This window comes from Carcharhinus amblyrhynchos, unplaced genomic scaffold, assembly GCF_965287045.1.
Source record: "Carcharhinus amblyrhynchos unplaced genomic scaffold, sCarAmb.v2.hapA scaffold_38, whole genome shotgun sequence".
Taxonomy (NCBI): Eukaryota; Metazoa; Chordata; class Chondrichthyes; order Carcharhiniformes; family Carcharhinidae; genus Carcharhinus; species Carcharhinus amblyrhynchos.
The window spans coordinates 259,933-287,667 of record NW_027649779.1 but is presented as its reverse complement, the minus strand read 5'-3'; the positions used below and the strand labels follow the sequence as shown (position 1 = coordinate 287,667).

The 27,735-nt window shown below is 41.4% G+C and overlaps 8 non-coding genes across 8 annotated transcripts; 2 read left to right on the top strand and 6 right to left on the bottom strand.

The window, feature by feature from the left end:
* The first annotated feature begins 1,871 nt into the window (after positions 1 to 1,871).
* trnaq-cug (transfer RNA glutamine (anticodon CUG)) lies at positions 1,872 to 1,943 on the top strand. Its single transcript has one exon. It is a non-coding gene; the product is annotated as a tRNA-Gln (tRNA).
* A 2,409-nt stretch (positions 1,944 to 4,352) lies between these two features.
* trnaf-gaa (transfer RNA phenylalanine (anticodon GAA)) lies at positions 4,353 to 4,425 on the bottom strand. The gene has a single exon. It is a non-coding gene; the product is annotated as a tRNA-Phe (tRNA).
* Positions 4,426 to 8,576: 4,151 nt separating this feature from the next.
* Positions 8,577 to 8,649, bottom strand: trnav-cac (transfer RNA valine (anticodon CAC)). The gene has a single exon. It is a non-coding gene; the product is annotated as a tRNA-Val (tRNA).
* A 420-nt stretch (positions 8,650 to 9,069) lies between these two features.
* Positions 9,070 to 9,141, bottom strand: trnae-uuc (transfer RNA glutamic acid (anticodon UUC)). The gene has a single exon. It is a non-coding gene; the product is annotated as a tRNA-Glu (tRNA).
* Positions 9,142 to 9,704: 563 nt separating this feature from the next.
* Positions 9,705 to 9,778, bottom strand: trnan-guu (transfer RNA asparagine (anticodon GUU)). Its single transcript has one exon. It is a non-coding gene; the product is annotated as a tRNA-Asn (tRNA).
* Positions 9,779 to 11,572: 1,794 nt separating this feature from the next.
* On the bottom strand, positions 11,573 to 11,646 carry trnan-guu (transfer RNA asparagine (anticodon GUU)). Its single transcript has one exon. It is a non-coding gene; the product is annotated as a tRNA-Asn (tRNA).
* A 414-nt stretch (positions 11,647 to 12,060) lies between these two features.
* Positions 12,061 to 12,131, bottom strand: trnag-gcc (transfer RNA glycine (anticodon GCC)). Its single transcript has one exon. It is a non-coding gene; the product is annotated as a tRNA-Gly (tRNA).
* Positions 12,132 to 13,193: 1,062 nt separating this feature from the next.
* Positions 13,194 to 13,265, top strand: trnaq-cug (transfer RNA glutamine (anticodon CUG)). Its single transcript has one exon. It is a non-coding gene; the product is annotated as a tRNA-Gln (tRNA).
* The last annotated feature ends 14,470 nt before the right edge of the window (positions 13,266 to 27,735 follow it).

Below are 27,735 nucleotides of genomic sequence, written 5' to 3'. Positions count from 1 at the left end.
TTTCAATTCCACCCCCGTTCTGGTGATCCCCAGATTGTGAGCTGGTTAAGGGATTAAGGGACCACTGGACGATCTTCTCACCAAAACGCAAGCGCTCCAGGTGAGGGTCGAACTTTCAACCTCAGCATAGCCCGCTGGCTGTACTGCTGTATAAGTACCGCGCGCTAACCGATTGCGCCACTGGAGCACTACACTTTACTGACTTTTGTGAGATTAATAAAGGCTCCCGCAGCGTTACCTCCGTTAATAACCGTTATTCGAGGCCACATTTCAGACCGGGAAACAAACCCATCAATGATTCTCTTTTCCCCGGCTCCACAGTGAGTGAGACAGGGAGAAGCAGCAGGATTATATCCCGCAGTCTCCAATCGCCAGCAGAAAGCGGCGACTGCAGCTTCAATCAGCGGGTTACTGCCCATCCCCGGGACACAAGATCCAAACCCGTTCAAACCTCCCCATACACCGAACACAAGCTCAGCAAAACGCAGATAGATTATATCCCGCTCACTGAACCTTCGAGTAGCATTTGCACAACACTCGAGTGATTCACAAACAAAATTCACACCAACTTTCCAAAACTTTTCAGTGATAAATTCCTCCATTTGGTTGAAAAGCTGAATGTTGTGAATCTGGAAATGAGCACCATGGGATTTGTGTTATCCAGTGACTTGTTTCCCAGGTTTAACCTCAGGTTTGTAATTCCATTTGTGTTGTATATTGAAGCGAATCTTATATCAAAATTAGAAGAAAACAAGGGAAATATTAAATCTTGGAAGAAATCCTGAGGGAAATGGATCACAATATTCGGAAGGAGGTGCAGTTGTGAATGGTATTATTGATGATTGAGTGGAAACCATTGGATGATGGGCTACTGGTGGTCGGTTCCCTTCCCTCCCGTTAAATTGCTCCCTGTGATAAGAGAAATGGATTTATTTTACCTGCCCGTTCATAGGAGAAAGGGAATAACCAACACACTACAGCAGTGCTGCAGGATCAACGGAACTAAAGAGACTTGTATAGAATTGTAAACAGTGCGGTCATGCTGCAGTTCTGGAACAGATTTTCAGGAACAGAATTGTGGTCGTTGACACACTAGTTTAGAATGTATTTAACGGTGATTTTCTTAGTATTTGTGGCGCAATTGGTCAGCGCGTTCGCCTGTTAACCGAAAGGTTGGTGGTTCATAAACCACCCAGGAACGGAATTTCATTACTTTCTCACCATCAGCATTCATCGGCAAACACTTGCCTATTTGCAAAGTGTCCGTGGGTACCAATATTAAATAGCTCTCAATTGTTCCCGGCTGTACTGTTATCTGGTGTTGCCAACATTATTTAATGACAACTGACTTCAAACATATTACATATAACATTATATATATGCTTCCATTATACTATTAAAGAAATACAATTGAAACATGAACTTGTGGCTGAGCATTTGTTCCAATTCCATGTTCCTGCTTCCATTCATTCCTGGATAGATCATAAATCTGTCTAACCCAAACTGAAATGTGTTCAATGATGGAACATCGGAACCTTCTGGAGTAGAGAATTCCGAAGATTCACGAGTCTTTGAGTGAAGCAATTTCTCCTCTTTGCTGTCCTAAATCATCAGCGCCTTATCCTGAGATTGTGTCCCCGTGTTTCAGATTCCCGGATCAGGAGAACTAATGTTTCAGTTTTGTAGTACTATTTATTGTTTCTCGTTAAAGATGTTGAGATTTTCCAGCATTTTTATAGGAGGAACCAGTAAGGGCAATGCGAGTATGAATGGGTGTTGGCCATTGAGGGGATTGCTCAACGGGATTTACATTTCTCTCTGCTATTCAAGGTGGCAGAAATATTGAATGAGGATTTCCGGTGCGCGTGTGTGGTTCCGTGGTCTAATGGTGAGCACTCTGGACTCTGAATCCAACGATCCGAGTTCAAATCTCGGCGGGACCTTGTTTTCACATGCAGATGGTTGATTTGCTGAAGAGTGTTTTGTTTAAATGTATCACAAAGCACCAATCGAGAGGACAATTTGTCAGCCAGTTCAATTGGTTTGACAATGCACAGTATGATAATCCTCTGGTGCCAGGTGTCTGCAACGTCAGTGCTTTTCGTTTTTTTGCTGCTCTTTAATTCCTCTGTTGGAAAATAAAAAGAAGCGGTTTGTGTCACATAATAGCAATTCGACTCGAGTCTGGCAATTATTGAGCAAGTGTGTGTGTGTGTGTGTGAGCGTGAGAGAGAGAGATAGAGAGTGTGTAGGTGTGTGTGCATGTGTGATGTCCCCGACTTGCCCCAAATTTTATAAATTGCCGCTCCCCCTATAAACTTGCCCTAATCTAGTTCACCTCGATTAAATCACTCCTCAATCTCCTCTCCAATGGACAACAATCCCAGCATCACAAACCAGAAACTTCTGGCTAATTTGAACTTTTCAGAATAAAACTTACTCCGAAGAAATTCCTCCATCTGTTTTAACTGAAATTTGTCAACTTTTAAAAAGACTCTGTATTTTGCTTCTTAAAATTAAACATGCTTAAAAGGAATTCTTCAACAGATTTCATCAACTTTTTTTTAGAAAATATTTTCACCATTCTGAAAAATGTAATATTTCCATGTTTTTTTTCGAGAAATTTTCAACTTTTAAAAGGTAGCTGAAGCTTGCTGACATATTTTTCCCAAATACTTTAACGAGAATTTTTCATTTAAAAAAGAAACATTTTTCTTTCAAAAGAAAAGTTTTTTCTTTTTCTTTTGTCAACATTTTTTTTGAAAAATAAGTAGCTAAGATAAATATCTTCACAGAAGCTGATTGCATTTGGTCAACATTTCCCAGAATTCGTCTAAAATTAATGAAAAAATATTTTTCATCAACACGAACATGGAGTTTTTGAAGTAAAGTAACATAACGAGCCAGCCAGGAGTCGAACTTAGAATCTTCGGAACCGTAGTCAGACGCGTTATCCATTGCGCCACTGGCCCACAGCAAAACCAGCTGCAGCACTATTTACATATCCGTCCGAAGCTTCAAAATTGGCGGAAACATGGTCAAAACATATTCGATTTAGTGAGGAAATGTTACATAATTGAGATTTGCTATTCTCACTCGCAGTCATTCTACTTTGCCTTGAATTGAGTTAACCTGCTGTGTTGGAAATCGAACCCTGGTTCTCAAAGCGTCATTTGCTTCTCTGCGTTATCAATCCAGCGTCAACAACATGGCTGGAAACCGCACCCCTCCCGCCAGTGAATCCACTATTGAATATTACCTGAACACAGATCTTACAATCATATGACATTGGCTCTTACTTCAGCCTCAAAATACATTCAGGAAATGACAAAAGTGCTGAAAATTCATGACAACACAGAGCAGGACAGAAGATAGACCTATTCTGACTCAGCACACATTTTATCAGTTCGTTCAGTGGCTAAAAGAGCAGGTCAGAGGCTGGGAATCCTGCAGGAGTAACTTACCTCCTGACTCCCAAAAAGCATCGAACATAGAACAGTACATCACAGTACAGGTCATTCGTCCCACGATGTTGTGCTGAGCTTTGTCCGAACCCATGATCAAGATCAAGATCAAGCTATCCCACTCCCTATCATTCTGGAGTGCTCCATGTGCCGACCCAATAACCGCTTGAAAGTTCCTAAAGTGTCCGACTCCACTATCACAGCAGTGAGTCCATTCCACACACCAACCACTTTCTGAGTAAAGAACCTACCTCGGACATCCTCCTATATGAACCTTATAGCTATGCCCCCGAGTGACAGCTACATCCACCCGAGGAAATAATCCCTGAATCAGTGAAACAGTCCACCATCGACGTGGCACAAGTCGGGAGTGCGATAGAATGTTCCCCACTTGTCTGCATGATGCAGGAATCCACCAAAGGCACCTTAGACAGCACCTTCCAAACACAAGACCACTTCCACCCGGCAGCACCCCCGCACCCCTCCAACACCACACAGACAACAGCATCACCAAGCCTCTCAGCATTCTGTGTGGCGCCAATGCTACTTGCCACTTGTCAGCTCCAAACATAAACATAAAGTAGTCGACTGCGGACTTTCGAAATCTGAAATAAAAACAGAAAATACTGGATGACGTCAGTACGTTTGGCACTATCTGTGGAGCGGGAATCAGAACTAACTTGTCCCGTCCAGGATGGGTGTGGGCGCCTGTCATGTGGGTGTCCGAGTGGGCTCTTATCCGTGCTCTTAAACTCTGCCTTTTTACGGAGCCAGTCAGCAGAAAGGCATTTGGTATTTGGTTTGTTGCATCTTGTGTGAACTGATGTTTGAAGACAGTGTGAGGCAAAATGTACTTCCAATTAGCACAGAAAACCAGCAAGGTGATCCTGCCGAAACCCGAGATTGAACCAGGGACCTTTAGATCTTCAGTCTAACGCTCTCCCAACTGAGCTGTTTCGGCTGGCATGTAAGTCAGAAGCTTTCGTCTGCCAGATATCTAAGAGAGCAATGATTTCTGCCCATTCATTAATGCATCATTTTCATCTTTCTTCAAATAATCTCAACCAAATGTCCTCAGTGATAAAAACAAATTACTGCGGATGGGAAAAGAGGAAATGTTCCAAAATCTCCCAATGTCTGACAGCACCTGTAAGGAGTGAAAAGGGCGGATGTTTCGAATCCAGATGACACTTCATCAAACGGAGTTACTCCGATCGAGAAGACAGACAGGAACACAGGCTGAATGGCCATTTGTCGGTGTAAGAGACATAATTGCCAACATTGAGACTGCAATCCCTGCCCAGAGGATGGGTTGGGACTTTCTAACTGAGGTTCAAATCCTGTCATTTTCGCTTCCCGTCATTTCTCATCGTGACTTATTTTTGTTGAAAATTATTGGAAATAAAGCAATGGGTGCAGAGATGGTCAATTCATTACAAATCTCTCACATCAGCAACACTGAAGGTCCAGTGATCAGGATCGGCGCCGTGACGCGGTTTCGATTCCCAGTCACGGAGTGAATCATTTTTTGTTTAATTCTTTATTTAATGAAAACACGCCTCACAGCGTCTGTGAAGGGAACAACATCTAAATCTTCCAGCTGGATGAACTGGCATCGGAGCTGGAGAAGTCAGAGGTGCAACACTAACGATAAACTCTGAAGCAGAATCACATGACAGGCACAACATACATGTCAGATACACACACAGCACACATGTCAAATCATGTCACTTTCAAGGTGTGTCTTTTAACTTCCTGCTCTCCACCTCAGACATTTCCACATTCATCAAAAATCCCCCACCACAAACCCCATCCTCCTCCTCAATCCACTGATAATCTTACTAGTACGGGAAGGTGCTGGCAGCATTTGGCTCCATAGCTCAGTGGTTAGACCGCTGGTCTTGTAAAACCAGGAGTCGCGAGTTCAATTCTGGCTAGAGCCTCCGTCCAAAGTTTAGCTAGTACAAACTGTTGGAAAAAGGCAAATAGAGTGTGAGGCGAAACGAAGTCCTCTTATGAGTAGAGGGGCAGATTAGGTGCTAATTTGGAAAGCAAAACGATTTTCTTCTTCGTGAAAAGAAATCGAAAGAGCAGAACATATTTGACAAGCTGATAAATATAAATGTTGATATTAAGAATGGAATAGATGCGGTTGTACAAGCAATGCTTAAAGTTAGCATGTAGGTGCAGCAGATATTTGGAAGGGGAATTACATTTTGTTCTCATTGCCGGCAGACTGGAGTTTTAAAATAACGAGGTGTTTCTGCTGCTACACAGGATTTTGTGGAAACCAGGTTGAATATTCCGCGCAGATGTGACAGTCACATTTAAAAAGGGATATGCTTTGCATTAGATACGGTAAAGAGAAGGTTCATCAGATTGTTCCCTGGGGTCAGTGAGTTGTCCTGTGGTGAAATTCTCTGGAGTTTAGAAGAATAAGCGGTGATCTATTTAAACTTACACAGTTCTGATTCGGTTTGATAGGATGGAGGCTGAGAGATTTTCTTTTTCTCTGCTGGTCGGGAATCTAATCCCCTGCGGCACAGATCACCGGCTGGTTATTTAGGGCTAAGATAAGGAGAAATTATTCACTCAAAGGGCAAGAATCTTTGGTATTTTCTGTACCTGACAGTTATGTACGCCCCATCATCGACCACGTTCAAGGTCGGGATAAACAGGTTTCTGATCTCTTGGAGAATTCAGGGATATGGGGAGCTGATGGAAAAACTAAGTTGTATCCCAAGATCAGCCATGATGACACTGAATGGTGGAAATCTCGATGGACCGAGTGGTCTGCTCCTCCTCCTATGATTCCTGTTAGAATAAAAACAGAAAGGACTGGAATTTCTCAGCAGGGTTTGCAACAAATGTGGAGCAAGACACAGAGTTCAGTTTCCGAGTTCAATATGACTCTTTTCAAACCAGTAACTGAGTGTGAATTATAACAACCAGCACAACATCGAGACTGCAAGCGCTTACAGTGTCACTTGTAACTGTCTGTTTGAGCACACAATACGATCAGATATTTCAGATGGTGATTAACCATGTTAGTCTGCCCCTATAAACCCATTAAATTCTGCTGGAGACTGAACGAGATGTGAATGAATGTTCGGTGTCAAAATTGTACTTTCCCGTCGGTGCACCTTATTTCACAGAAAGTATTTGAGGGTAAAATCAGAGCAATGATAACATGTCTTTAACATCGAGGTTCGGATCATGTTGAGCAACAAACTGAAGTCAAATAATTTCCCCTTACCCGACTTGAGAAAGCTGAATTAATATCTCTGCCTGGATTTGAACCGAGGACTTTCCGCATGTGAGGTGAATGTGATAACCACTACACTACAGAAACAGCGTGAAACGCAGTGGAGCAAATCTGTCTGTCTGCAGTGTTCAACTGCGCTGTGTCGCTGCAGGTTCTGATGGTCAGACTGAGAGCCCATGTCACTGAATTCAGGAAGATAACCGTTACTTTCAATCTGATTGTACAACTTATCCCCAACATCAACATTTAAAAGCGTTCGTCTCGCAAATACCTAAGGGAGCAATGATTTCTGCCCATGCATTAATGCATCATATTCATCTTCCTTCCAATAATCATCCGCATTTGTATCCTGTCGCTCCCCTTTTTTCTTTGTTCTTAAAATCAGATATTTCCAAATCAGATACAAAAGAGGAAATCTCCCTGATGCTGATTCCGCCAGAACTGGTGCAGACCGGGAAGTAACACAGGATTGCTGTACCGCAATAAATCTACATTCCCTGACCGGAAATCGAACCCGGGCCACGGCGGTGAAAGCGCCGAATCCAAACCACGCTACCACCAGGAAAGCTGATAAAACGCTTTATAAAATATTAATTTATCCATGAACCACTTGCCTTTCGTTTTGTTTCTGTCTTTTTATTCACCAAATACAAGTTTCTCCTTCACATTGTCATGTTTATATCACAGACAAGTGATATAAACTTGTGGCCACAGTGCAGAATCCAAACCACTGATCCAACAGGGAAGCTGACAGTGACTTTCCCAATCAGCGGATCATCGTCATTTTAGCCTTTCTCTTCGTTCTCTTCCGTCACACAATAGGCAGGTTTCTCATTATAAAAACATACTCTGCTTATTTCCACACTTGACACCTGTCATCGAGCCCATGGTGGTGAAAACGATGGCGTTGCACCATTGGAACACCCGGGTTCCGCCATCACCAGCTCAGTGTTACCTTGTTACTCCGGGACCCGGCAGTCAGAGTGTTTTCCCACCCCCAGTAAGTTCCCAGAGTTCAGAAGCTGTGACATCTTCTTCGTAGCCTTCAGTGTATACTCGATGGAGACGAATATCACGCGAAGGCCATCTCCACACCCCCACTACTTCCCTTCAAAAAACAGAGCAACAGGAAATTAAGAAACGACGAGCTTAAGGACAGTTTAAATGATGGTGTCCCTTCAGTGCAGCTCATTGTGTTTCTAAAGTGAGATGATTTCTGTTTGTTACACAGTTCAGGCTGACCTGATTCAGAGAAGGATCAGGCTCAATCCTCCCGATGGCCTTTCCCAACTCCATTTCTTTAAACGAATTTCAGTAACATTTCCATTAAATAATATGATTGTGACGTATGTCAATGTGGTTGTGTGGCCGAGTGGTCTAAGGCTCCAACCTCGGTGGAGGTGTGGGTTCGAATCCCAACGCGAGCGAAGTGGATTTAAATTTTGATACTTACTGCTGTTGTATGATTGAATGCAGGAGCGTGTGCAGTGTCGTTTTCGTCATGTGATTCTCCTGTGAAATGTGCGCCTTTTCCTCTAGTTCACTTACAGTATTACTTGTATCTGTCTGTTTGAGCAGACACTACTATCAGAAATTTCTGATGGTGAATAACCATATTCGTCTGCACCTATAAACCCATTAAATTCTGTTGGAGACTGAACGAGATGCGAATAAATGCTCGGTGTCAAAATCGAACTTCCCCGTCAGTGCACCTTATTTCACAGAAAGTATTTGAGGGTGAAATCAGAGAAATGATAACATGTCTTTAACATCGAGGTTCGGATAATGTGCAGCAACAAACTGAAACCAAATAATTTCCCTTCCCCAACATAAGCAAGCTTAATGATTGTTTCTGCCCGGTTTCGAACCGGGGACTTTTCGCGTGTGAGACGAACGTGATAACCACTACACTACAGGAACAACCGTAAAACTAATGGAGCAAATCTGCCTGTCTGCAATGTTCAACTGCGCTGTGTTGCTGCAGGTTCCGATGGTCAGACTGAGAGCCCATGTCACTGAATTCAGGAAGATAACCGTTACTTTCAATCTGATTGTACAACTTATCCCCAACATCAACATTTAAAAGCGTTCGTCTCGCAAATATCTAAGGGATCAATGATTTTTACCCATTCATTAATGCATCATTTTCATCTTTCTTCGAATAATCTCAGCATTTGTATCATCAGCTCTTTGTAGCCTGTCGCTCCCTTTTTTCTTTGTTCTTTAAATCTGACATTTCCAATTCAGATACTAAAGAGGAAATCTCTCTGATGCTGATTCCGACAGAACTGGTACAGACCGGGAAGTAACGCAGGATTGTTGTACAGCAAAAAATCTACATTCCCTGACCGGGAATCGAACCCGGGCCGTGGCGGTGAAAACGCCGAATCCTAACCACTGGACCACCAGGGAAGCTGACTAATTTTAACATATTAATTTATCCATGCGCCACCTGCCTTTTGTTTTATTTCTACACGGGGACACAATCTCAGGATAAGGAGCTGATGATTTCGGACTGAGATGTGGAGAAATTGCTTCACTCAAAGGCTGGTGAATCTTGGGAATTCTCTACTCCAGAGGGTTCTGATGTTCCATCATTGAATACATTTCAGTTTGGGTTTGACAGATTTATGATCTATCCAGGAATGAATGGAAGCAGGAATATGGAATTGGAACAAATGCTCAGCCACAAGCTCATTTTTCAATTTTTTTATATGTTTAAAGGTATAATGGAAGCATTTATATATATAATGATATATATATGTAATGGTGTACAGATATATATATGTGTATATGTATATATAATGTTATATGTAATATGTTTGAAGTCAATCGTCATTAAATAATGTTGGTAATACCAGATAACAGTACAGCCGGAAACAATTCACAGCTATTTTTTATTGGCACCCACGGACCCATTGCCAACCGGCAACTGTTTACCCGTGAATGCTGATGGTGAGGAAATAGTAAAATTCCGTCCCTGGGTGGTCTCGAACCACCAACCTTTCGGTTAACAGCCGAACGCGCTGACCAATTGCGCCACAGAGACTGAGACAGCCGCTAAATATATTCTAAACCAGTTTGGGACCAATGATCACGCAATCTGAAGTTTAATTTTTTTATTCATGCACTGGGCTTTGCTTCTATCAGGGCTACAATTAACCTTGTCTCATTTATGACTGTTCATGGCAGTGTTCACTACAATCACACATTTGGTGCAGTCTTGTACAGTAATGCACTAGGCCATATCTCTTTATATACTGCGTTTGACACATTTGAATCATTATTGCAATAGACTTTGCAACTGTGTACACTACATTACATGCCGCTTCATTTATTAATACATATAGACATGCCATGATAAATGCTACAAGTCATCGTCTCTGGACTATTATTACTTAGTCAAGAGTTCACTTACGTTACATTAGGCTCCATCTCAGATATTATTGTGCTAGGCTCTATGTCATGCACTACTGAACACACCCGTGTATCACTAATAAAGCAGACACTTTCTCACTAATTATTTTTCTATCAAATGTGTCTAATAGATGGAATCGAACAAAGAGCGAGTGAGAAGAATAGATGGATATTAACTAAAAAGTGCAATATAATTGTGTGGATGAAATTGTGTGATAGATCAGAGTGAGTTAGGGCTCGAATTGTGCTGAAGTCAAAAATTATAACAAGGAACTATATTTACATATACACAGAACATATTATAGAGGCAGGGTTCGGGCTGGATTTCTGAACGGACTGAGGAAAAAAATGAGGGCCGAGGAATGGAAAATCCAGCGAAAAAGAGACATGTGTCCAATTATGAGGAAATATTATTTGATAATGTCTGGATGATAAAATGGACAAATCTTTAAATCACTAAAATGTAAGGTTATGCAATAATTAGCTGGTAATCGACATGTTCACTAGCCGGAAGGTAAATATGAAGGCAAGTATTAAATTCACTATCCTTCGGCCAGATTTTCCTGTGAATCTTACTGACAGAGATATTAATGCCATTGCTTTACTGATTGTTGCCTTTCCATGGAAACAGGGAAATAAATTGTCCTCAAATATCTCCTCAAACCTGCTGCACTAACCTTGTGATAAAAATGATACATCACCGTCATCTGCTGGCGGACCACAGAGACTGCAGGCGCTGTGCTTGTGAGTCTGCGAACCGGTAACTGAAATATAAATATTGAACGATATTGTCCGAGATTGGAGCTTATAGAAGGATCTCGGCTGACGTATTCGCCCTTTTTATAACCAGGCACCGCAGATAAATCGTGTTCTTCATTTCCCATTGGGAGATAATGTCTGGAGATTGAAGTTGGGATGATTTGAAACTTCAAATTGTACATTCGATGCAGTTATCAGACGTTAATCAAATTCAGAATCTTAGTGGGTAAACATTGCTGCCCTCTGCAATTCGTTTATCAGACATTTTCACGGTTTAGTCTTAAAAAAGGCACAAAGAATCAGACATTTACAGGGGCACACGCACACACACACACACACACACACTCACACACACACACACACACACACACACACACACACACACACAGGTATTGGAGCCCACAGAGATACAAGGGGGCATACACAGATTCAGGGACACATATAGATGCAGGGGCACACTAGATTCAGATACACCAAGATTCAGGCGCAGACATTTTGAGATCCTCGTAACTCGAAAGATACAAGGGCACACACAGAATCAGAGGTATATACAATGTCTCCGCTTGTACACTGCCAAATTCTCTCTCGTAGTTCCAGACTTTTCAATGAGTTGAAGCAGGCAACTGTTTACCCGTGAATGCTGATAGTGAGAAAAATAGCAAAATTCCGTCCCTGGGTGGTTTCGAACCACCAACGTTTCGGTTAACAGCCGAACGCGCTGACCAATTGCGCCACAGAGACTGAGACAACAGCAGTAAAATATATTCTAAACTAGTGTGTCAATGACCACAATTCTATTTCTGAAAACCTGTTCCAGAACTGCAGCATGATCGCACTGTTTACAATTCTATACAAGTCTCTTTAGTTCTCTTGATCCTGCAGCACTGCTGTCGAGTGTTTCTCCTGTGAACGGGCAGGTAAAATACATCCATGTCTCTTATCACAGGCAGGAAGGGAACTAACCACCAGTAGCCCAAAGTTCCAATACTTTCCACTCAATCATCATTAACACCATTCACAACTGCACCACCTTCCGAATATTGTGATCCATTTCCCTCAGGATTTACTTCCAAGAATTAATATTTCCCTTGTTTTCCCCCAATTTTGACAGGAGATTCGCTTCAATATACAGAGTGAACGGAGAAAAAGAAGCTTTGCATTGGCCGGGAATCGAACCCGGGCCTCCCGCGTGGCAGGCGAGAATTCTACCACTGAACCACCAATGCTGCGCTTGCTACTACTACACCCACATGCTCTCTCTTCCTTCACACTCAGCAGCATTGTAGTTTTCTTACTTTGTCCTCTCATTTCCCAAATGCCCACAAATGCTCTCATTCAAATCTCACACGCAACATCGTACAAGCCTCTCATGCTGTTCAACACCTTCCTTTCATTCACAACCGCATCTCAAACTTTCAACCTTCCTCCAAAACACAAACACTCTGCAACAGTCCCCCTCTCACACAGCCTCATTCTCCCAAATATGCCTCTGCTTTCTCCACATCAGTCCAAACACGCTCAAAACGTATTCAAATCATTTGCACACTGCCTCTTACACTCAACTCATATCACGACAATACACATCATGCCATTCTGCAAATGCTTTAAGTTGCTTCATTTCTTCAAAGCTGGTACCCAGTGCGACACCAGGCCAAACTTTCACTTTCAAGACTTGATGGCACCTATATAGGGTTACAAGTTAGCTCGGAATGAGTTAAAAAAATAGGGCTTAGGAGAGCTAGTAGGGGGCATGAGAAGTCCTTGGCAAGTCGGATAAAGGAAAACCGCAAAGCTTTTTACTCTTACGTTAAAAAATGCATTAAATCTTCATATATCGAGGCCAGTCTGCGACATCTGAAAGCAATGAATCCTAACCACGAGACCACCAGGATCCCATCTGCCTGATTCTCCCAGGTACTGATTACAGGAATGTGCACAGCGCCAATTGTCCGCACTCACACACTCCTTCCTGTCTGTTAAGGTTTGAAATTGTTTATATTTTTCACATTGGCTTCCAGTGTGATGAAAGCAGAGCTCTGATAAACTGATGTTGTTCAGTGGATTTACTGCAGTAAAGTTTATGTCAGTTCGATGCAAACATTGGTGTTTGAATGTGGTCAGTTACAGTGGAATTTAATGCAGTGGAAAGTAGCCTACTCGCTTTTACAGGAGGAACCAGCAAGGGAAATATATATACGAATAATTGTGCAACGGGACTGATATTTCTCTCTGTTGTTCAAATTGGCACAAGTATTGATTCACGATTTTCAGGTTGTGCCCATGTGTTGGGTTCTGTGGTGTAATGGTGAGCACTCTGGAATCTGAATCCAGCGATCCGAGTTCAAATCTCGGTAGAACCTTGTTTTAATTTGCAAATACAGATGATGGATTGACTGTCGAGCATTTGGTTTAAGTTTATCACCAAGTCCGAATCGAGAGGAGAATTTGCCAGCCCGATCAACTGCTGTTACTCAGTTCAAGGGCAATGCGGGATGATAGGAAATGAATAAAGACAATCTGAACAATGGACCTTTTCCTCACAAGTTAACGCAAACTTTTTGACAATGTTTCGGCCTGAAACTTTCGAAACGTCGAGCTAATATGTAACAACTATCCCACTTTCCCATGTGGGCCAGTGGCGCAATGGATAACGCGTCTGACTACAGATCAGAAGTTTCTAGGTTCGACTCTTGGTTGGCTCAGTACAAACATTTAAAAGGTGGTCTTAAATTCCTTGTTACTTTCGATGAAAAAGGTATTTAATAGCTTTATTCTTATTCAGACAAATGCTGGCAAGCATATTTTCAGCTTGTTTGGAGAAAGTAATGTTAGGAATTTGCTAATGAACAGTAACCGACTATTTTAAGTTATTATTTCGAAAAAAATCATTTAATAAGATTAGGATATTAAATAAATGCTAACCTCAAATACATTTTGGGCAAAATTCAACGTCTTAGAGAATTTACACAATTTTGTGAAATTTTTCATAATATTCAGCATTTCTGATTTTGGAGAAAGCATTTCAAGCTGAGGTCAGTGCAAACATAATATGACTGTAACAGCGAGATTCTGACAATATTCAGTACGAAACTGAAATCATACAGACTTCCCTCACCCTAGCATGTTTCAGATGTTGATTAACTATGTTAGTCTGCACCTAAACCTATTAAATTGTCTTGTAGACTGGATGACTTGCTGATATGTGCAGGTGTCAAAACAGGGAAGTTTCTTTCCTGGTATTGCATCAAACAATTTATCATTTCTGATTTGACACAAAGCATTTGAGGCCGAGGCCACAGCGAAGATACGATTGGTTTCACATCGAGATTCAGATACTGTTCAGCAACAAAATGCCCCGGCTGATGAAGGCATGCTTTAAGATGCGAGGGGCAAGGTTTAAAGGAGATGGACGTGGCAGATTGTTTGCACAGAAAATAGTGGGTTCCTGGAACTCGCGGCCGGGGAGAGATAGTAGGAGCGGATGCAGTTGTGACTTTTAAGTCAGTTGACAACTCCATGAATAGGATGGGAATAGAGGGATATGGTCCCGAAAGGATAGGGGGTTTTAGTTAAGTCGGACAGCATGGTCAGTGAAGGTTTGAAGGGCCGAAGGGCATGTTCTTGTGCTGTAATTTTCTCTGTTCTTTGTACTGCCATTTTTTTTTTACCCAAAACTGACCTTCAGGCCCTGTAGCTCTATATTTAACCACTCCACTTCTAACTTCTTCTCCAGTCACACAATCCTGTGCGATGTCTGTACTGATCTTATTGTGGCATCATGAGCGTTCCACATGCAACATGACTGACATCTATAAATTCTCACCTTGAACATTGCAATTGAAATTTCAAGACAAGCAAAGCCTTTTGAGTGGAATGGTCCAGATTCCCATCCCCTTTTAATGTGAACAAGTTGTTTCTGATTTCACTACAGAGATTGTCTATTAAACAATGACTGAACACAGGGGATGAATGTGAGAAGCTGAAGTTTCCAATTGAAGAGGTTCCCAGTGTCTCTGAGCAGCTGAACTGGGAAAGCCTTTGGGCAGGGACTGCGCTGCTGCTATTTCCCTTCCTGACCACCGGGGGTCGTTGTAACTCGACGGGACGCTGCTCCTCCCAGTATCACCTCTTGCCCACTCCTGCCCGGCCGCTGCTCGTTGGCGGAACATCCGGGTCCTGTAGTGAGGCGGGACCAGCCGCCATGTTGCCGTGACGTCACCTTCAGCCCCTCCCCCCGTCGAGGAAAAAGCGGCGGTTCAGAAATGTAGAAAGTGAGAGAAATTCCCACCCGGAAATCCCGCCTAGAGCGGAATTAAAATTAAATAAAATACATATTTTTATAAAGAGGCAGGTGGCGGAACCGCGTGTGTGCTGTAGTATTTTCCCAGAGCGCACCGCGCTGGAGTGATTGAAAAATAGACGCAATAAAAAGAATATTCCCGAAAGGAGAAGGAACCGAAAGTCTGACGGGTGAGGATGTGAATGATAATCATCAAGATTCAACATATTAAAAGAGTAAAAGATAACTGCCTGGGCGCATGTGCAGGAAGGGAATTTCCCCAGAGTGCCCTGAAACTAAATATTGAAACATATACAGAGTACAATTGTACAATGAGCGTTGACAAGATGTCATCTGGACTCGAAATGTCAGCCCCTTTCACTCCTTATAGTTGCTGCCAGTCCTTGTGAGACTTGCCAGAATTTTCCCTTTTCGTTTCCGATTCCAGGAACCGAGTAATTTGCGTTTATCACTGAGTACAATTGATTGAGATTATTTGAAAGAAGATGAAAATGACGCATTAATAAATGGGCAGAAATCATTGCTCCCTTAGATATTTTCGAGACTGACACTTTTAAATTTTGCTGTTCGGGATAAGTTGTACAGTCAGATTGAAAGTAACGGTTATCTTCCTGAATTCAGTGACATGGGCTCTCAGTCGAACCATCGGAACCTGCAGCAACACAGCGCAGTTGAACATTGCAGACAGGCAGATTCGCTATGCTGAGCTTCTAGTTGTTTCTGTAGTGTAGTGGTTATCACATTCGCTTAACACGCGAAAGGTCCCCGGGTAGAAACATTTCGTCAAATTTTAGCTTTCTGACGTCTGCTATGGAGCATTCCTTGATTTGAGTTTGTTGTTCAACATTATCCGAACCTCGATGTTAAAGGCATGTTTTCATTGCTCTGATATCACTCTCAAATGTCTGCTGGAAAATAATAAACTCCTTTTTGACGCACTGACAGGAAAGTTCGATTTTGACACCGAACACTTATTCCCATCCTGTTCAGGCTGCAACAGAATTTAGTGGGTTTCTAGGTGCAGACTCATATGGTTAATCACCATCTGAAATATCTGATAGTACTGTGTGCTCAAAAAGACAGATACAAGTGATACTGTAAGTGAACTAGTGGAAATGGCGGACATTTCACAGAAGAATCTTTTTAATGGCTTTTCGTCATTAAGAAACAGGAAAAGCCACTCAGACAGATGAGGGAATCGATGCTCAGTTCGGATCTACTGGACTTTCCTGTAAAGGGCCGGATTTTATGCGCCTGAATGTTTCACACCCATAGTGAAAAAAGCTCAAGTGTGAACAACAGAGAGTTCTTGATTCCCCTCCATTTAAATATAGTTGACTTTGTGTAAAAGCTGACGACAGCCAATCTGAAAATTGTGATCTGTATTACCCGGAGATCTGATTCGTTCTGTTGGTCAGTTGTGTTTTCAATTCAGTGATGATCAATATCCCTTGAAAGTTATTTGCTTTTGTTTGAAAGCTGACTGTGGTCAATTTCAAAATAAGTACCATGGGATGTGTATTTCCCAGTGATTCGCTTTCTTTTGTTGGTTAGTCATGCTTGCAATTCAATGCTGTCTATTTCAATGATATTCAGTCCAGAATGAGGGCATTTCGTGTCAAATAAATGTATTGAAGTTAAAGGTTGAATCAAAGAACCGGGAAGGTGCAATGTCATTCGATGGGATTTTTATTCTCCGCCCATTTTCATATCGGCAAATTGTCACTTTGTGCAAAAGGAGGCCATGATGTTCGGTTAGTGATCAGAGAGCGCCCTCCCGTGGACAGTGCAACAGTGGAAACAGACGCAAAACCAAGACCCGAGATATCTGCACTCAGAGACACATCCAATACAGGCACAAGACTGGACAAGAGGAAACTTCCTCTCAACATCCACACTGTTAGCACCTCTTAGAGTTTTGAAGGTTTCAGTCAATTTGCCTCTTACTCTTCTGAATTCTCGTGGGCACAAACCTGACATCACCACCCTTTCCTCGTAAGATAACCCGCTCATATCTGGCAATAGTTCAATGAAACTCCTCTGAACTTTTCCTAACGCATCAACATCTTTCTTAAGAAAAGGAGGCAAGCAGTGTGCACAATATTCGAGATATGTCCAATGCCCTCGCTAATGCCAAAATTTCCGATCTATCTTTGTGTGTCAGCACATTTAACATTTATATCTTCAGTCTCTTCATCACTGCAGGAATCATCCCAATTAAATGTTTCTTGACCCATTCAGCCCGAGTGTATTTGTTCAGGTCAAATCCAGTTTAAATAACTTGTTTGAGTTTTATGCTGTGTGACAGAGATTGTTTGTGAGGATATTTCTCTAAATGGACGTTCAAAAGTCATGTGATACTGTGCTGCACCACAGTCTTGTTCAGTGGCAGAAGGATCTTGACACAGAGGGCGCGGGTTGAAGTAAATTGGTGGAAGAAACATGGAGACATCACGAGAAACATTGTCAGACAGTGAGTGATCCAGATCTGGAATGTGCTGTTTGAGAGTGTGGTGCAGGCAGAGCCAATTAATGGTTTCAAAATGGAATTGCATATGGTCTGAAAATGAACAAAATGCTAGACTGTGGGGTACAGAGTGTTATTGGATGAATTGCCCCTTTAAAGGGCCAACACACACATGAAGCTTCAAAATGCCTTCTTCGCTGCTGTAAGTACTTTGTCAATGTTGAAAGGGAGACAGTGTCATAGTGGTAATATTTCTGAGAGAGTAATTCCGAGGGTAGGCAAATTTCTCTATATATATATATTCAAATCCACTTACAAAAGGCTTTAAAATGCAATTACAATTTTGAATTTGAAATTCGTTTCTGTAATTGCGGCCATGACAAGAAATATATCAGATTATCTAATGCCCTGCAGAAAAGGAAACCTTCCATCATTCACCAGTTTGGCCCAGAGTTGACTCCAGGCGCACACGTGTTTGGCGATTATGTACCTTCTTTGATGGTCGAGAAAACCAGTAAATTCAGTGTATTAGCGATTGCCAATATATGCTGGCCTTACCAGCAGGGTATACAGCCCATCAAAGAATAAGAAACAGCAACTGAAATCAGCATTTCACAACACCTGCAATAGCAAAGATAGTCCAGGAGATGGCAGTGAAACTGTGCTTTTTGGCACGACACGATACAGATGATCATCTCAGTTATTTCTGTAATAAACTCAGTCTTTGTCCATCCTAAACGTGAACCAGTTTCTCTGACACGAAATCATTTTTCTGATTATATAATAATAGTTCTCAGCTGATTTTGTACTCAACAAAATCCCAGTTGTTGCTATACTGCACCAAGCCTTATTTGACATTACACCGTTCATTCTGGCAGTTATGACAGCACGGAATTAATCCTCGTCTAATGTCATGAAACTCTATATCTCCGTTGTTACTTCACTGGATCCTCTCTCTCCTGATAATGCACCAGGATATGTTACTGTTTGCATTCCACGAGGCTCCGTCTCACTTATTACATTGCTGAAACCTGCCACATATAAAGAAACATTGACAATATCTCAATCACTGCTGCACTAGTCCACCTCCCTGTTTATCCCGAATAATATTCTGTCTCTAATTATTATTCTGTTTCATGATTTGTTTATTTCTGCAATTGCCCCTGTCAAAGTTTATATCAATCTAAAGGTTTGGTTTGAAATTACTGCATCGGCTTTGTCTCAGTTTATATTATACAATGTCCAGAATCAGACAAAATTACACTGGGAGACAGTTCTATTGCGCCAGCTGCTCTCTCCTTTATCAGTGAGCCAAACCATCCCTCTGCTCATTTTACACATTAACCTTTTTCAACCATTGCTTTATTCTGCATTGCCTCACTTTTTATTCCACTGGGTCACATCTCTGTTTATATCACACTAGATCATGTCTCTATTTTCTGTTAGCGCTGATACGCTGGAACCAGTCTCAGTTTAAATTACAGCGCACATTGACCCTGCTTATATTAGAATAGACCTTGTCTTTGTCAAAACTGAACATGTCATGTCTCTATTTAGATGAAAAAACACCACGCTGGTTAGTAATATACTGTATACACTCTCTCAGTAATGACTGAACTGGGCCCAGTCTGTATTCTTACTAGTACAGTTGCTGTATCGATACCTGGTGCATTCGGCTCTATCTCTGTATTACTGCACAAAACCCATCCCTCGTTTATATTACAACAGATAGCATTAGTTGGATTGGCCACGCAAAATTGCCCGTTATTTTCCCTTAAGAGTATGTGGAATAGCCATGGTAAATGTGTGGGGCTAACGCAGCTGGGCAGAGGGGAGGACCTGGGGTAGGACGCAGACTCGGTGGGCCAGATGGCCTTTCTTCTGAACTGTAGGAATTCTACGGTTCTATGCCTAAGAAATATCATAGACATTTGTGTGCTTGTGTATTTTATATATTGTATTTTCTAATAACCCCCTTTGGAGAAATGATCTCTTTTAGCAATTCCCCTTCAGTTTTCCCAGTGAGAACCTTCAGCCCATCACTGCCTTCCATGAGTGCATGAAAACACCAAACAGTTCATGTGCTTCAACTGAAGGTCATTTAAGTTGTAAGTATTTATTGACAACCATTCGGTTGTGTGCTCTTGCGTACAAAATGATTTCATCCTCACTATTTTGTTCCCGGCGTTGACTTATCTGTCTTTAAGGATCTGTTGGAAAATGAATAAATCGCATCTTGAATGACGAGGAGATTATGAAAATTGATCTTCTCAATGCCTCACGGAAGTTCCTGATATAGGACTCAATTGCGTGCTGATTTGTGAAAATGATGGTGAAAATGACCCTGGATATATAGCCGACAGGACATAATTATACCTCTAATTCTCAGACTTCTTATTCCTATTAATGCTAAGGATTGAAACATCTGCTGCTCTCCTGAGAAGGTTCAATATTTTTATTTAACCGTTATCTTCATCAATTCCATGGTAACTATCCCAAATATTTTCTACTGTGTATGGGTTATACAATCTCGGTAATACGATGAATCAAGATCAGGTGTATCATGAGGGTGGCCAGACCTTATGTGATATAGACGGTGATGTTGCCGGGTGAACATGGACTGCAGCGATTCAAGATAGCAGTTCATCACAACTTTGTCAGGGGCAATTAGAGAAGGGCAACATGTGTCAGTGCTCCCCACATCCTATAAATGATTAAAAATTCTGCAGTAACAACAGAGACAGAATCGAATCTAATATAGACAGATATTCTTGCACAATTATGACATAAACTGACCAAGAGAGTCATGCAAAGCAATGTATGGGATCTCTAGAGTAAGAGAGACAGAGCATGATATCATATTTAAATAAACATTTCTTGTGCGATTGATAATTCTGGAAAAAAGTAATTTGTTCAATAATAATCGACAGGTGTCCAATGAAGGAAATCAGATTCAGGTTCTAATTCACAACTGATTGGGTAACGCTTTCCAAAAATAATCATAGGGAATTAGAACATTATAATTTGAATGACTAGCTTCAGTGTATCATTAACAGAGACAGCTGGGCGCGGAGCCAGACAGGGACCTGATATAAAAAAGCAATTATTTCTTGGGCCTTAGCGCGGGTGTCGTTGTCATGACGAGTGACGCAGGGATTTGTGTGGCAAACACGGATTGGAAACCCTATGGCAACCGCAGGAGTGACTGACTCCACATGACTAAGAGCTGTTATTCTCAAGGTGGGGTGGGGGGCAGTCAGTCATGGGAGACTCCATATTTTCCTGTTATCTGAGGCAATAATGGTGAATAATTGTGAATAATCTGGCCCCTCTCATTCTTACAAATAGTCCTGCAGTTACAGTCAAAATTAGGACACGTGAAGACTGAAAAAACTAAATATAAAAGCATCATCGGAGGCAAAAAAAACAGTGCAATAAATGTTAAGGATTGATGTGCTTTTCCTAAACAAGTTCGATCCAATGCTAATTTGTTCAAAGTGACGGCTTGTATGTAGAATTGAATAATTGAATTTCGGAACAGTCCACCTCCCCGCCCCCACCCTCCCCACCCCCCAGCACTCCATCCCCACGCACACACAAACACAAGTGCTGTCACAAGGTAAGAGTAGCACAAGATGAAAGCTGTATGAATGTTGCATTTTATTCAGGCTCAATGAAGGCCGGGGGTGCGGGCGGGGTTGGGGGGGTGGGGGGTGGGGGGGAGGGGTACAGAATCGATGCTTGGTCAATGATACTTAAAGGCCATTAAAATGGACCTATTCTCGAAAAATCCTTCAAATTTTAACTCTATGAAGGATATATCTCATTAATTTTCCAAAGTTACTGTGAAATCTGATTCCATCAGCCTTTCAAGCTCTTTATTCAAGTTCATAACAACTGCTGTGTCAAGGTGAACAATTAAAATTCTGACGCCCTGTTCAATAAAATAAATCTTTGCCCATTGGTTACCGACCGTCCTTCGAGTAGAAATATTCTCTCTTTAATTACCCCACTCACAACTTCACGATTTTGAACTCGAATTAAAGTGTTCAAAAGATTGACAAGGAAATGGAGAGAGACAACAGGAGATTTGGGAGAAAGAAGAACAGAGTGCTGACAGATAAAAGCTGAGGAACAAAAATAAATAACAGATGGACAGAAAATGATCAAACAAGGAAAGATGACAGCTATCATTCCCTTCCTTCACGGAATCCAGGGGAGCTCAGTGACTGATCCACTGACCATTCCGATAATGTCCGGGAATGGAAACTCTGAACAGATCACATCAGTCTTATTTGTAAACGTCACCACAATGTGACCTGTCTGACTCTGCTCTGACTCTGTGGGCAGATATAGGCCGCACTGACAGATGTTCTCACCAGATTGTGGTCTCTGGATTTATTTTCTGCTCGGAAGTGAGATGTGCGGTTTGGAACCGGCAACAGAGAAACAGGAAGTTGTGTTACCAGAGAATGAAACAACCGGGGCCAGTTTGATGTTATCACCGTGAACAGTCTTCCTGCCTGTGAGGGTGAACTCACTCTGAAAGCATCAAGAACAGTCACACAGATTGCTGCCGGTCTCAGCATTACAGTCACCCCCATTCCCATTTTAATGAATCAAGGAAATGATCATATTAGGGGGTTTAAATAGATTAATTGAAGGGAAAATGGACTAAAGATTATCACTGAGAGAAAAGAGGTAAAATTAAAGCAACATTTCTTTCCCGCCGAGGTGTTTTAAAATAGAAAGTTTAATTCTGTTCGGTGCTGTGTGAGAGAAATCGAGGAGAGGGGTTTAAGCGAATGAACTGGTTTGTTTCCGACACTGAATTTTCCACTGTTGAGATTTTTGTGCTTCATCTTTTTAGTCAAAAGACGTCGTAACCAAAAAAATAAACTTTTTTTTTCCAACGAGTAGCCAGATCCGTTTCCGGGGTACCCGTGTAAGTGAGTTAATGGAGACTGAGGGAGAGAATAAAATTTATCTGATTTTGGTGCAGTCTGAGGCAGAGAAAGACAGGAGAGAAGTTCAGTGCGTCATTTGAAAGATGCATTGCACTGGCAGCGGAATGGTCAGCTGTACATCACATTCAAGGGAGCCCCGGGCAATTCATTCCATTTAGGTAGTGACTGAGACATAGGAAGTGCAAGTAAATACTTAATATGTTACTCATGTCGTTTTTAAAGTTAGTAAGAATTATTTACACAGTGGTTAGCACTGGAACCTCACACTGTTACGGACACAGGTTCCATTTCGGCCTTGTGTAATTGTGTGGTGTTTGAAAAATCACCCCGTGTGTGCGTGGGTTTCCTCCAGGTTTACCGCTTTCCCTCTACATTCCAAAAATGTACCGGGTGGTGTCGTGGTTCCCCAAGACGACAACTTATTTAACCCGATTGAAACAGAGAGTCTGAGTTGTAATCCTCCAAGCAATGGACTTTATTTCCAGTACAACAGAAATAAAGCCGGGATGTCCGGAACACTCCAACGAGCCATCGGCTTACAGTCTTTTTAAGCACATTTCAGCTCCATACCTCAAGATCCTTATCTCGCTTTTACGACCCACTGACCCTTTATCTGTCTTGCTTGAGATTGATCACCCCCTGTTTCCTCTCTTTTCTTCTTGAAACCATGGTGGTTATATCCCTTGCTTTTATCTTTACGACTCTGCTTGTACACTAATAGTGGTTTAGCTGACTTAGGCCGAATGTGAAGAAAACATGCTCACTTTATTACTTTCTTTTTATTACGGTCAATCTCAAGCTGGACAGATGGGTTGTGTCCATTGTCCCCTAAGGGACTATTGGTTGCATTTGCTAGTAAGTAACTGCTATACTGCTGCTCTGGGCCTCCTGCTTTGATCACATTTGCTACACTTGATTATATTAGGTTACAAATCAGCTATACTTGATTACCCATCCTACCCATCCTAATTCTACTTCAAGGAAGACATTCTAATACTATCCTTGCTTCCGTATTTCATATCCAGTTTAGGCACAATTATTCAGTACAAATTCTCTAAGTACTAACATGCTTACATATTGAGTACAAATTTCCTTACAGTGGTTGGAATGGCCATGCTCAGTTACCCTTTAGTGTCCATTTACAGTGCAACGTGATATACATTTATTATGTTCTTCAATCTCTTTTGAACAAGAGAACGCTACAAGTTTCATCCCAAACTTTCAAGAAAAGCTTGGCCTGGGTCCCACAGGTCCCTGGACAATGGTTATAGTGTCTTCTTCCGTACAACAGTTTTGGATCAACCTACAATTCCTTCGCCCCAGGGATTCAGAATCAATTTACTCCGTCCAAAGACACGTAAAAAAAGTCAAGAGAAAACGCTGGAAAATCTCAGCAAGTCTGGCAGCATCTGGAAGGAGAGAGAAGAGCTGACATTTCGAGTCCAATGACCCTTCATCAACGCTTTGTCAAAAGGTCATCTGGACTGGAAACGTCAGCTCTTTTCTCTCCTTACAGATATTACCAGGCCTGCTGAGATTTTCCAGCATTTTTTTTTCTTTTGATTTCAATTCCAGAAATACACAGTAATTTACTTTTATACTTCAAACAACACCATTCTTTGGAAATAACACGAGAACCAAAGATTCCTATCTTTACTCTGTCTGTCCCAGATAGACTCCAGTTCCACTGTGAGGAAAATGACCCTTCACCACCACTGAAATTGCCGAGCAAGCCACCCAGTTGTATCAAAGCTTTTATCGAGAGTCAAACAATAAAATCATCGAGAGGGCAAGTTTCAGCAAGGTGGTTCACAACCGCGTTTTCAGCAGGGATAATTAATGTTGGCTTTGTCGGTGATGCTCACATCCAGAGGATCGATGAAAACAGCACAAAGTGCTGCAGGTTCCAGAAATCTAAACAATAAAAACGCTACTCAGCAGCTCAATGGGCATCAGCAGAGAGTGAAGCAGATTCACATTTAAGGTCGATGCCAGGATGCAAAATCTCTTGATATAACTACAAACAGCAAGGCTGTTATGCCCAATATCCGACACAAATCCTCATTTTTCAAATAAAATCGAACTGTGATGGTCATTTATCATATCTTGGTTTGTTAGAGCAAGTTACACGTACATTACCTGCTGTATTTCCAACATTATAGCAGTGAATAAATTCAGCAAAGGAACATTAGTGAGCTGTAAGAACGTTGGGACGACATGTGTTCGGGTAAAATGTTCTATAAATGCAAGTTCCACCAAAATGAAAGTTGTAATTTTCTGGAAATGCTGAGATTATTGCGGATATATTCATTCTTCTGCCTGATCATAGCAACATGAACTCATAGAATCCCTACAGTTCAAATGGAGGCCATTCTGTCCAAAAAGTCTGCAGCGGCTCTCGAGCGAAGAATCCTACCTGGGCCCAGCCTTCACCCTATCCCGACAACGTCACATATTCACAGGCTAATCCCCCGAACCTACACATCGCTGGACACTAACAGAAAACTTAACACAGACAATCCACCTTGTGAGACATGCTCTGATAGATAGCTGGTGCAGACTTGATGAACAGAATGGTCACCTTCTGCACTGTCAGGATTCCGTGATCCTACGTTGCACATCATTAGACGCTAAGGGGCAACTTATCGTAGCCAATCCACCTAATCTGCACATGTTGGGACTGTGGAAGGAAACTGGAGCACTCGGAGGGAATTCACATGAATATGGGTAGAATGTGAAAACCATTCACATTCATCCAGGGTTGGAATCGAACCCGTTTCCCTGTCGCCTGTGAGACAGCAAAAATAATTGTATCTCTTAGTGATAACCGTATTTGATTTTATTTTATACTTCTGTCGTGTGAGTGTGATCACTATTTGTGACAGTAATATTGAGACAACAGCTTTTTCAAAAAATTGGATTTGTCTAGTTTAAACAGATTAAATCCTCAATCAAATTAACATTCAGTGGAATATCAGCCTGTTCACAGATGTTTTCTTAATTGTAACTTCAGAACTTTGAGAACTAATTCTGAAATGGAATGTATCATTTTCTTTTTAATTAAATACAACTGGTGTTATGAATGTTCAAATAGTTTCTATTCATTTTGAACCAACTGTTAATATTCTGAAAATAATTTGGTTGAAACTGATCAACAAGTGACGGTTTATCTGGTTTTGCTGTCATGAACATTTCATTGCAAACAGTGAGGTATTTATGTAAATAAATACAAAAATAGAAACTCCAAATTAGATTGTTGACTGACAAAAACACAACAAATATTTCCCCACCAACACAGCACAGAAATAGAGACAACCATGCAAATCAATCAACGGATTCCAGTTATGGTTGTTTTTCAACATTATTTATTCATCAGTTATGTGAGGAAAAACATCATGATGATATCTATGTTCAGAATTAGGAAATAATCCCTGTGAACCCGAAATGTAATGACACGGCAAATGTGTTCATGGAAATTTCCTGTGCTTCATCCCTTTCTCTGTCTATATCCTGTCTGGTTCTGTGTCTTGTCTCTCCACGATAGTTCATCGTCTTCACTCCACAGCATAAAGTCAATGTCTGCCCAATGTGTTCTCTCAGCCACAGTTACAGGTTTCTAAAATAATGTAATTCAATAAATTGGAATCCATGAGTGAGAATTATTCTAAAAGATCTCTTGACAAATCTATAATTTGGAATGCTTGAAACATTTTCTTCTCGGCTACACCTGGTGATAAGGATTCAATGTGAACTCTTTCCCGATATTTAGCCAGTGCTGTCCCTGTCCTTGGCGTATGTGACTGGACAGAGTAGAGTAATATTTACTCTGCGTCTAAACTCATTGCACCTGGCTTATGAATGTTTGATATATCTTTGTCAGGGAAGATTTAATCCGTATCTAATCTCTGCTGCACCTGGCCTGGGTGTGTTTTGTGGAACTGTGTAGACGGCTCTTTCCCCGATACCTAACGCTAATTTAAACCTGCCTCCTGGATCTCTGAAGGAAGAGTGCAGGAGAGTTTTTACATAAAAGAGTGTCCATGCTCTTTCTGCCTTAATTTTGTTTGAACAGATTTGTAGACGGAGTTTCACTCTGTTTATAGGCAGTATACTGTTCTGAGAATGTTCGAATTGGATAGTTTAGAGGGAGATTCACTTTGCATCAGACTCATGCTATTCCTGCTTTGGGAGTTATTAATTTGTCAATGCAGAGGGGACTTTGCATTCTTCAGTTAACCCCGTGTTACTCCTATCCTGTAAGATTTCGATGGGACAGTCGGCCGTCTGTACAAATTTCATGGGGATTCAACTCGTCTCTTTATATTACAGTAAATTTACCCTGTGTCAGCTTATATGAGGAGCCAAGCCTTTGTTTACTTTCCACTAGACCCTAACTCTTTATATCTTGCACGTAGAATTTTATGTTGTCTGTCTGTACTAAATTAGACGCTGTCCCTGCTTATATTGTATGTCACCATGTTTCTGTTTATATTAAACTAGACGTTGTCTTGGTTTATATTAATTTAGACCTGTCTCTGTATCAAACTAGATTCAGTCGTATTTCTGCAATTGACCGTGTCCACGTTTATATTGCACTGGAAATTGTCTCAGTTTTTGCTGCACTGGTCAATGCCAGTCATGATTAAAGTGTTTGGGAGAAGACAATTCTCTGCATCTTTCTGCAAGTGCAAACTCTGAGGTTTTGGACACTGGAAAAGAAGGAGCGATATCTGAAATCTACTTCTGCTGGCTGCAGTGAAAGTGGATATCAAGTCCTGTGTAGCATGTACTGTCAATGAAGAACAAAAAATCAAACAAAATTACAGCGCAATAAAATACTGGTGATCCAATACTGCCCGTTTCTGGACCTTGCTGATAGCAATCTTTCTTATCCCAACATATTATCTCTTCTTCTCACAAAACCGTGGAGTAAAACAAACATAATTCAAAGAGAGGCATAGTTAAGTGCAGGAACAAAGTTGACACAGTGAAATATATACATGGTGAGTATCAAATATTACATAACCAGAGAGAATGTCGTGTGCAATGTCAACTGAGCTCTGGTCTAGCAGAGTATTAACAGAACCAGGCTGTAT